Source organism: Glycine max, chromosome 4, assembly GCF_000004515.6.
Source record: "Glycine max cultivar Williams 82 chromosome 4, Glycine_max_v4.0, whole genome shotgun sequence".
NCBI lineage: Eukaryota > Viridiplantae > Streptophyta > Magnoliopsida > Fabales > Fabaceae > Glycine > Glycine max.
In genome coordinates, this window is record NC_016091.4 from 28,975,439 (window position 1) to 28,986,215 (window position 10,777).

Here is a 10,777-nt window from a genome sequence, read left to right on the forward strand (position 1 = left end):
GAAAACAAGACCACAAAGCAAGGAGGCTTGTGGTGGCTGACCAGCTGTGAATTTTGTGTAATATGTGGATTGTGGTCTCTGGTAATCGATTACCAAGGGTGGGTAATCGATTACAAGGCTTAAAAATGAAGACAGGGGGCTAAGATGGTCTCTGGTAATCGATTACCAGGGGATGTAATCGATTACCAGGCTTGAAAACGAGGTCAGGAAGCTAAGGAAGCCTCTGGTAATCGATTACCAAGGGGTGTAATCGATTACCAGGCTTAAAAAGGGAACTGGGAGTTGATGGAAGCCTCTGGTAATCGATTACCAGCCTGTGTAATCGATTACACAAAGGAATGGGTCACTGGTAATCGATTACCAGGCATGTGTAATCGATTACACAGTGTATCATTGCATATTTCATGTCCTGAGGCTGTGTAATTCAAGTTTAGCCTCTGGTAATCGATTACCAAGGCTGTGTAATCGATTACCAGAGATGGAAAGCCTTAAAATACCCCTTTTATTGCATGTAATGTTTATGAGACGCATCGTGTGCAGCACAGTTAGATTCTTGTGAAAGAGTCTACCCCTTTCTCTTCTTTCTTGTAGATCGTGATGGCGGCGCAGCTAATCCGTGATCGAGTAGAGATGGAGTGCCTAGAGGGAGCTTGGGAGACCCTCGAAGGCAACACGAGGTGTCGATTTCGGGGCACCATTCGATTCACGGCTACTTCTTTGGTGCATCCAGATGAACCTGCACGGACGCTTCAGCGCACTGTGGAGTGGATACTACCCACGCCTACACCATATCGTCTAGTGGAGCCCGTTCAAGTGATCGAGGTAACGTCATCCGAGGAAGACCCTGAGGAGGACCTGGAGGAGCTACCTCCTGAGCCTGCTGTGGATGCCCTTGACTTTCTAGAGGGTGATGAGGATCCACTTCTTGAGGTGGATTCTCCCGAGGAAGTCATGTCGGCATCTGAGGCAGACTCTACGGAGGATAGCGGCCCGAGGGAGATGGCGATCAGCGGAGGCTCTTCATCCTAGTGGACAGCTTTTTGGATTCGTTTTGTATATTTTGAGGGTGGGTGTATCTAGGACTAACTGTTAGGTTTACTCTTTTGTTTTTGTATGGGTAGACCTGATGTATAGGCATTTGATGATTGTATACATGTGGCTGAAGCCACCGCTATGGATACCTTTGCTCTGGATGACACTGTATTTTGTAAAACTCTCATATTTTGGACAGCTTTAAATGATGAATGCATTTATGATCGATCTTGTTCTTTGAAAAGAAAGCGTTAGTAACTTTATTTGTAAAAGAGTTTATCGACCGTATTTTATTCTTTTACTTTCACGTGACGACCTAAAGTAATGGCTGGTACGTTCTTTCTTTTGAAAAAGCAAATTAGTTTAGAGATTATGAGCAGTGAGAAAGAAATGACTCCGAACAGAGTTGTGAACTGGCCATTTAGGACTCTGTAGTGAGGATTTTCCTTCGAAAACTTGTTTTAGTGAAAAGAGAAAGAAATGAAAAGAAAAAAAAAAAAAAAAAAAAAAATTTACCATGGTTTTTGTTATTTAAATTATTTCTATTAAACCAGTCATTAATTTAGGGACGCCACATTTATCATTTCAGTTTCTTACTAAGTAAAAAGGATCATTTTCAAGGTCCAGCGCCTTAAAATGATCACCCCTCAAGTAAAAAGAATCGCTTGATTCACGCATAAAGAAAGAACTACGTAGGTCTGATTTCCTCTCCAAAGGAGGGTATGTAGGAGCAAAAGCCCCGCTTTTGTCGACCTCAAAAAATAAAAAGAAATAAAAGATAAGGTAACACAATTTCCGCAATTCTAAAAAATAGGTTGTTGTCCTTTGAGACAAACGTGAGAGGTGCTAATACCTTCCTCAAGCGTAAATACAACTCCCGAACTTAGAATTTTCATTTTGACTGGTTTCCTTCGGTTTTCCCGACGTTTTCCACAAATAAACGTTGGTGGCGACTCCGCGCATCTTTCCTTCTTTGGAAAGCGCACCCGTGAGCCTCGCCCTCGCTCGCCCGCGAAGGGCACGTTGCGACAGGCAGGTCATCCAAAAAGATTGGACACGAGATGTAGGAAATCTATGCAGTTAACATGATTTTTAGGGATGCAGACGCATGCAACCTTTGTTGTGAAATTTGGTAATGCTGACCGCACATGAAACAATGCAATGCAATGTAAACTTGTACAATGCTCAGGATATTCTTTCCCTATTTTGTGATTTTGATGTTGATTTAATTTTTTTGGAAAACACAGATTGACTATCCTTTTGAAAAAGGTGATAATTCATGAAACCTTATCCTATCTTTTGCAAATCTCTCCGGGAACTCCCTCAGAGTGTATGTTTTGTTTGATTTAGTCACTTGACCATTTTGGAGTGACGGCAATGGAACCGTTTGACGTTTAATCCATCTATTGAAATTTCAGGGTTTGTCTCCCCCTCCTCTTTTTTTCTTGTTTAAAAAACATCAGCGGGTGAGAACTTTTGATCTGCCCCTATGTTCACTTGAGGCTCATGCACGATGCCCCTCATTGCCCCAGTGTAAGGCTTTGAGGTACCAATTGTTATCTTTCGTCATGACCTTGTAGCTGGGAACCTATTCGGTGAGAACTTCTAATCTGCCCCTAGGTTCGCTTGAGGTTTTTACATGGTGCCTTTCATTGCCCCAGTGTAAGGCTTTGAGGTACCAATTGTTGTCTTGTCTTCACAACCTCGTAGTGAGGAAGAATGAAAGAAGTAGTTGATTCTTGCAAAAAGAATTTTCCAAGGACGAGAAATAGTTGAAGGATTTTTCAGTTGATGGATTAAGTCAAATGACTCCTATGTAGAAGCAAGATGTTTTGATGTCTTGATGATGCTAAAGGATCAAGTGCTTCTAAGTTTTATTGAAGACAAGAATCCAAGAAAATCAAGATATATGATCAAGTTGATCTCTAGAATCTTTAGGAAGCAGTTTCCAAATTGAAAACAAACAAAAGGTTTGACCAAAGAATTCTATCATTTCAAATTGAGATTTGCTCTCTGGTAATCGATTACCAGCAGTTGAAAATGTTTTAATTCAAATTGTTAAAACCTGTAATCGATTACATAAGTCTTGTAATTGATTACCAGAGGGGATTTTTAGAAAATAATTTCCAAGTCACATCTATTCAGATGTTTTATGAATGACAATCAAAGGTGACTTGGAAACACGAATTTAAAGAGACTTTTCATTGCCCAAACAGTTTTATCCTCTCAAAAAGATTCCTTGGTCAACCACTTGCATATTCAATAAAGAATTTTGATTGATCTTCATTATACAATCTATCTCTTTTAAGGGAGATCTCTTCTTCTCTTCTTCTTATTTCTGAAAAGGGATTAAGAGACCGTGGGTCTCTTGTTGTAGAGGATTCTTGAACACAAGGGAAGGGTTGTCCCTGTGTGCATCATTAATCCGAAAAGAGAGTGAAAGTTTAATTGGGGAATAATCTTCATATCTTAATTCAACCCCCCTTTTTCTTAAGGTAACTGAGGCCATTTATCCAACATCCTATTCTTGATAACTCACTTCTCTCTAAAAGACAGACTTTCCGGAATGATAAAATGAGGTCACATGAATGTCTTGAAAACACAGTCAATCAAATGCCCCCCTCCCTTTATTTTGAACTTTTTTTTATTTTGAAACTTATTGGTTTTGAATTTTACTCGTTGTTTTACGGCACCCCCACCAACGTGCAAGACGAGTAATCTCTGATTGAACGGTCTTGGAAGTCCAAACTCAGGAGCGCAGGTCGCTTGAGCAAACAGACCAATGGCTTGCACCCACATCTAACAACAGCTTTCAAAATTGCCCCATGTGTGGCACCTCTTGTCAATGTCAGGATTTACATGCGATTCTCCTCAAATTTCAGCCAGCCCGCATCAATTAGACCTTGCACCTTACGCTTCAGGCCCCTACAATGCTCAATGGAATGCCCCGGGGCTTCTCCATGGCAAGCACACGTTGCGTTCGAGTCGTATTCTCGGAGAAATGGAGGTTGATGAACCTTGGTTGGGGTTATGGCTACCATTGAATTATCAAGTAGATATGGGAGCAAGTCAGCATAGGACACTGGAATTGGGGTGAATTCTACAGGCTTTCTCGCTGCAAAATTCATTTCTTGGTTGGTGTTTTTGGATTGTGCTAAAGGTGATGTTCGTCATTGGAAGTGCGGTAAACAGACTTTGTGGTTGTTTTAGGGATGGCCTTTGTGGATAACTGGGCGGTGGGTAAGGAGAAGGTTGGTTATTGGCTGAGTAATGACATTGTTGGGTTGGTGGGAAACTTGGCTGTATAGGAATGGCAGTCACAGCATGGGCTTCTCCCTCATTCTCACCCTCTTCATTTGCCCTAGTTTTTTTTTTTTTTTTGCATTTATCAAAGCATGATGATCAGATTTGCCTCTTTTTAGACCTACTTTGATCCTTTCTTCGGTGAAGACCATATCATCAAAGCTTGAAGGTGTGTAGCCCATCATCTTTTCATAGTAGAATACTGGTAATGTGTCTACTATCATTATCATCATTTTTTTCTCCGTCATTGAGGTGCCACTTGAGCTGCCAGGTCTCTCCACCTTTAGGCGTATTCTTTTGAAAGATTCGTGCCCCCTTTTTGCACATGTTCTGTAGTTGCATCCTATCCGAAGACATTATACTGACACTGCCTAACGAAGGCAACCATTAGGTCCTCCCAGGAATGGACTCGGGAAGGTTCCAAGTTAGTGTACCAGGTAACAACTACCCCAGTAAGACTTTCTTGGAAGGAATGTATCAACAATTCCTCATCTTTTGCGTATGCCCCCATCTTCCGACAATACGTCTTTAGATGGTTCTTGGGGCAAGTAATCCCCTTGTACTTGTCAAAGTCCAGTACCTTGAACTTGAGAGGGGTGATGATATTGGGTATTGGGAACAACTCTTCTAGGTTAGCAAAGGAATAATCTTCACCTCCTTCAATGGCCCTGAGCCTTTCCTCTAGATGATCCAACTTTCCCATTTCTGCCATAGCATGAGGGTTTTTACTTGTTGTGGAATGCAAGAGGTGTAGTTGTGGGTGATACTGAGGGCCCTCCAAAGGGTTTTGTAGGGGTATACCACCAATTGCTTGCCCTTCAGTGGCATATCCGAGCCAAGGCTCGAAGTCGGCTAGATTGTGATGGGGAATTTCATGTGTCTCCCCCACGGTTTAAGAGACATGTGCATGATCATTCGGGGTTGTTGGCTCTCAATGGGTATAGGAGTGGAGTTATTGACATTCTTATTGGGAGTGTATGCCACATTGGGTGGTGTATAGTTGGGAGGCAGGCCATATGGCGGGAAGGCATGCTTGTTTTGACTTTGCGCATAATGGGGGCTGCCCATACTTCCCAAATCTTTGCCTACCATAGCTGAGGTTGGATGATTCATTTGGTTGAGGCCCGATGGGGACTTTGGGTTCACCTTAGCAACAATGCTGGTAGCGGCAACTGCAACCGCATTGGCTTCCATTATCTTCTTCATGCTCATCATGGCCTCCATCATTGCGGCCATTTGCTCTTTCATGGCCTCCATGTTGGCCTTCATCTTCTCTTGTATCTCCTCTACTTCACCCATTACTCTAGCTCTAGCACAAGTTCGGTGAGGGCACCATAAAGCATTTTTTTTTTCCTTTTTTATAACAATGATTAAGTTCTTTTTTTTTCCAAGGAAAGAATGCAATGAGCAATGCAACCAATGAACAACATGGATGTATGCGAATGATGCACAGTTGAAGTATTGCGAATTTGTACACTGGATATGGGGTTGAATCAATTTAGATTTTCAACATGGTCCATGACATCTTCGTCAAGGTGAAACTGGAAGTAACAAGGACATCAGCAGCCCTAAATGTGTTTGGCAATTGACGAAGCAGTGATGTAACACAATCTTTTGCCCCAATTTTTTTCAAGATGGTTACTTCCATACTTCAACTTGACTTGATGAACCTTTTCGTAAAAGCACGAGCTTGGTTCAACCCCATATCCCAGGGAATGGCAATTTTGATCGCCAATACTTCATCAACAATTCATAGGGATGAAAGACTCGGGAATATGCATGCTATGCATGGAAAATGTAATTATGAGATCGAGATGCCCAAAGAAACATCCTTTCTTAATTAACCACGCATTAGGTACCATGCTCAATCATTTTGTTTTGTTGTTTGTGTGTTTTTTTTTTTAATTTTAGAAATGGGTTTATGATCCCAACATGGTCGGCTCATGGTACCTAACACATGCAACTAAGAATGCATCATGAATTTTCATGCTTCCCTTTTTTTGTTTTTGTTTTGTAGAGGAAAATACAAGGATCATGTATGAGCAAACATGTAGAACAAAAAGTATGTTGAACGCATATGCATGATGATGCAATGACTCATGCAAAATGGGAATGTGATAACGGACAAATGCAGGAACAATATGTTCATTATGATGCTGAAGAGATGTTTATGCGGTGCATGATATGAATGCATTGACGGACACGAGAGCCCGGAAAATTATCTCTCCTTATTGTGCATTTGGGGGGCGCAGTGCCCCATGTGTGCAGTTAAGAAGACGATATGGATCTTCCGGCTTCCCATGACAAAAGACGAGACCCACATACAACGCATGTGTGACGGTATGATGCAGATGCGCATGCATGAAACGGAAAGAAAACAACACAAAGGGGTAATTCACACATACGAGACTACAGAGATCCAACTTTAATGCTACGTTTTGGGCATGATGGCGCCTCAACGTAGTATTAAAAAGGTTACGTATTACTCTAAAGAAACCAAACATCACTAGAAAAACTATAAACTAGTGCTATTTACCAAAAATGCATGAGAACGAATGGCACGGAGCGTGTTTGCTCTTTGCCCCTATTTGGGAACCTATAGGACAATATCTAGGGGTCTCTAATAACTACTCCCCAACAATTCATAACTCACACGCCTGTTTTCTAGAGGTATCATCACTCAAGATAATAATATTGTGGCGGTATGGAATACCAGCGACAACACATTATAAAGAGAGAAAGCTCTAGACGAGGTTTCACTATTATCAAGCAAGTCGGAGACCTAGCATGATGATAGATTCACCTCCACTCCTTAAATTCCTATGAACCCGGGTATAGGGCCCCTTTTTACTCAAACCCGTGGGTGCTTAGAATGCAAAATAGACAACAATTATTTACATTTTACACAGTTCAACAAATGCACACACGAAGTTTCACAAATCCACAATTCCTTAAAATAGGCCTAACTCACAAAAATAGTCCCCAGTGGAGTCGCCAACTGTCGCAACGTGCCCTTCGCGGGCGAGCGAGGGCGAGGCTCACGGGTGCGCTTTCCTAAGGAGGAAAGATGCGCGGCGTCGCCACCAACGTTTATTTGTGGAAAACGTCGGAAAAACCGAAGGAAACTGGTCAAAATGAAAATTCTAAGTTCGGGAGTTGTATTTACGCTTGAGGAAGGTATTAGCACCTCTCACGTTTGTCTCAAAGGACAACAGCCTATTTTTTAGAATTGTGGAAATTGTGTGCCTTAATTTTATTTCTTTTTATTTTTGAGGTCGACAAAAGCGGGGCTTTTGCTCCTACGTACCCTCCATCGAAGAGGAAATCAGACCTACGTAGTTCTTTCTTAAACGTGAATCAAGCGATTCTTTTTACTTGAAAGGTGATCATTTTAAGGCGTTGGACCTTAAAAATGATCCATTTTACTTAGTAAGAAACTGAAATGATAAACCTTCAAAACCCTATTTTTTGTGGACGACCTTGACTTGGCGAATTGATTTTAGCCTTAGTTTCGCTTTAGTTATTAGTCAATTCAATTGAGAATGAGAAATCCCAAAGAGAAAACGTCCGATTGATTTTTCGCTTTATTTTACTAAAAGGTATTTTTTTATTATTATATTATTATTTTACCTCTTTTTTGATTTCCAACGTGGTTACGGCACGACCGAATGGTCGGAATTCATTTTAATCGAAATTAACGGATGATACAATTCAAATGATCGGTGGAAATTTATTTTATTTTTCAGATTAGGCGAGAAATGACTTAAATAAATGACTTAAGCACGTCAAAAGGGGGTATAAAAAGCGAATGAAAACGAGAATAAAAATACATGAAACAAAATGTGGACCACCACGGGTACATAGAATGAATTGAAAAGCTCGGTTTGAGGTACTTACCCGTTGAAGACTGAAGAAAACGAAGAACGAACGAAGAATGTTGAAGAATGGTCGAGAATCTTCGCGTAATTACTCACGGAAACGTTACGGAAGCGCCTCGGCTTGGATTTTCTTCACGGAAATAATTTTCCTCAGCAATTTCGAGAGAGGGAGAAGTGCCAAGAAGGTCGAACCCTTTTCTTCTTCACTCCTCCCCCTATTTATAGCAAAATAGGGGAGGAGCTTGCCACCCAGCTCGCCCAGGCGAGCAAGGTTGCTTCCTCCAGAAGCAACAGCCTTCTGGAGGAAGGATCTGGAAGGCCCAAGTGGGCCAGATTGCTATTTGTACCCCCTTTTTTACTAAATGCACCCCCCTTTTATTTTTTTGGTAATTCTTTTTTCGTAACGTTACGAAACTTTACGAATTTCGTAATGATACTTATTTTCCTTCCGCAAGGTTACGAATCCTTACGGAATATATATTTACTCTTTTTAGCTTTCGAAGGAGTTACGGAAACTCACGGATTACGCAAAAACATCTCTTTTCGATTTCCGCCACATCACGAAATTTCACGGATTGCGCTAGCCTGCTTCCTTTTGATTTCTAACACGTCTCGGGACTTCATTTATTGTGCAACAAAGGACGCCAAGTATCTCAAAGCGGCAAACCAAAGGTTGCAGGTTATCAAGTAATAATCCCCGGACGAAATTAGGGTATGACAAAAGGTTAGAAATCCTAGGTTGCCTCCCAATAAGTACTTCTTTAATGTCACTGGCTTGATGCATAAAACCCTCACAGGTCATAGAGTTCTATGATGGTGGTCAATCTCTCAATGACACAACCATTGTAAACCTGCAGTCTTTTACAATTCATGATCCAACTATGTTCTAGGACTATAGAGGAAGGGTCCATCAACTCAACTGCACCATAGGGCTTCACATTCTTGATGGTGAAGGGGCCAGACCACTTGGATCTAAGCTTTCTAGGAAATAGCTTGAGCCGAGAGTTGAACAGCAAGACCTGCTATCTAGGTTGGTAGTTTTTTTTCACAAGTTTTCTATCATGATAGGCTTTTACCTTTTGCTTGTAAATTTTGGAGGACTCATATGCATTGAGCTTCATCTCGTCTAGTTCCAATAGGTGTAATTTCCACTTCTCACCTGACAAGGACTAATCAAAGTTAAGGAATTTGAGAGCCCCATAGTCCTTGTGCTTCATCTCTACTGGGAGGTGACAAGCCTTCCCATAGACCATTTGGAATGGAGACAGACCAATTGGGGTCTTAAAAGCAGTCTTATAGGCCCATAAGGCATCATCTAGTTTCATCATCCAATCCTTTCTTGAAGATACAACAGTTTTCTCAAGATTACTCTTCAGTTCCATATTTGACACCTCAGCTTGTCCATTTGTCTGAGGATTGTATGGAGAAGCAGCCTTATGTCTGACATTGTAGTGTCCCAAGACTTTTTTGCAACTGCACATTGCAGAAGTGGGACCCACCATAACTAATGAGTACTTTTGGAATGCCAAATTGGGATAAGATGTTATTTTTTAGGAACTTAATGATGGTTTTGGTGTCATTCTTTTGTGTAGCAATAGCTTCTACCCACTTTGAAACATAATCCACAGACACCAGTATATATTCATTACCGTATGAGGATGGCAAGAGACCTACAAAGTCAATGCCCTAGCAATCAAACACTTCAACCTCAATGATATTCTGCAAGGGCATCTTGTTTCTCCTAGAAATACATCCAGTTCTCTGACACTGATCATAATGCAACACATGCTCATGGGCGTCTCTGAAAATTAAAGGCCAGAAGAATCTAGACCGTAGAACCTTTGTGGTTGTTCGGTCTCCGTTATAATGTCCTCCATAGGGAGAATTACAACAATGCCACAATATGCTCCTAGCCTTTTCCTTGGTGACACACCTTCTCAGTAAGTTATATGCTCTAAGCTTGAATAGATGAGGATCATCCCACACATAGGAATGTGCATCATGGAAAAACTTCTTCCGTTGATGCCAATTAAGGTCATCATGGATAATCCCAGTTTCCTTAAAGTTAGCAATGTCTACAAACCAAGACCGCTCACTAACAGATAGTAGGGATTCATCTGGAAACTCATCACATATCTCTTTCTCCCCATGAGTAACATCCTCATTAACTAACCTAGACAAGTGGTCAGTAACCAAATTCTCACATCCCTTCTTATCTTTGATTTCAATGTCAAACTCCTAGAGCAGCAACACCCATCTTATCAGCTTGTGCTTGGCATCAACCTTTGTCAGTAAGTATTTAATTGTCGCATGATCTGTGAAAATGATGACCTTGGAGCCAATCAAGTAAGATCTGAACTTTTCCAAAGCATAAACAATGGCTAGCAACTTTTTTTAGTGGTAGCATAGTGCATCTATGCATCATTCAGGACTTTATTGGCATAGTAAATTGAGTGAAACACCTTATTATGCCTTTGTCCTAGCACTGCTCCCACAACATAGTCACTAGCATCATACGTTAGTTCAAACTCTTGGCTCTAATTTGGGGCCACAATCATAGGGGC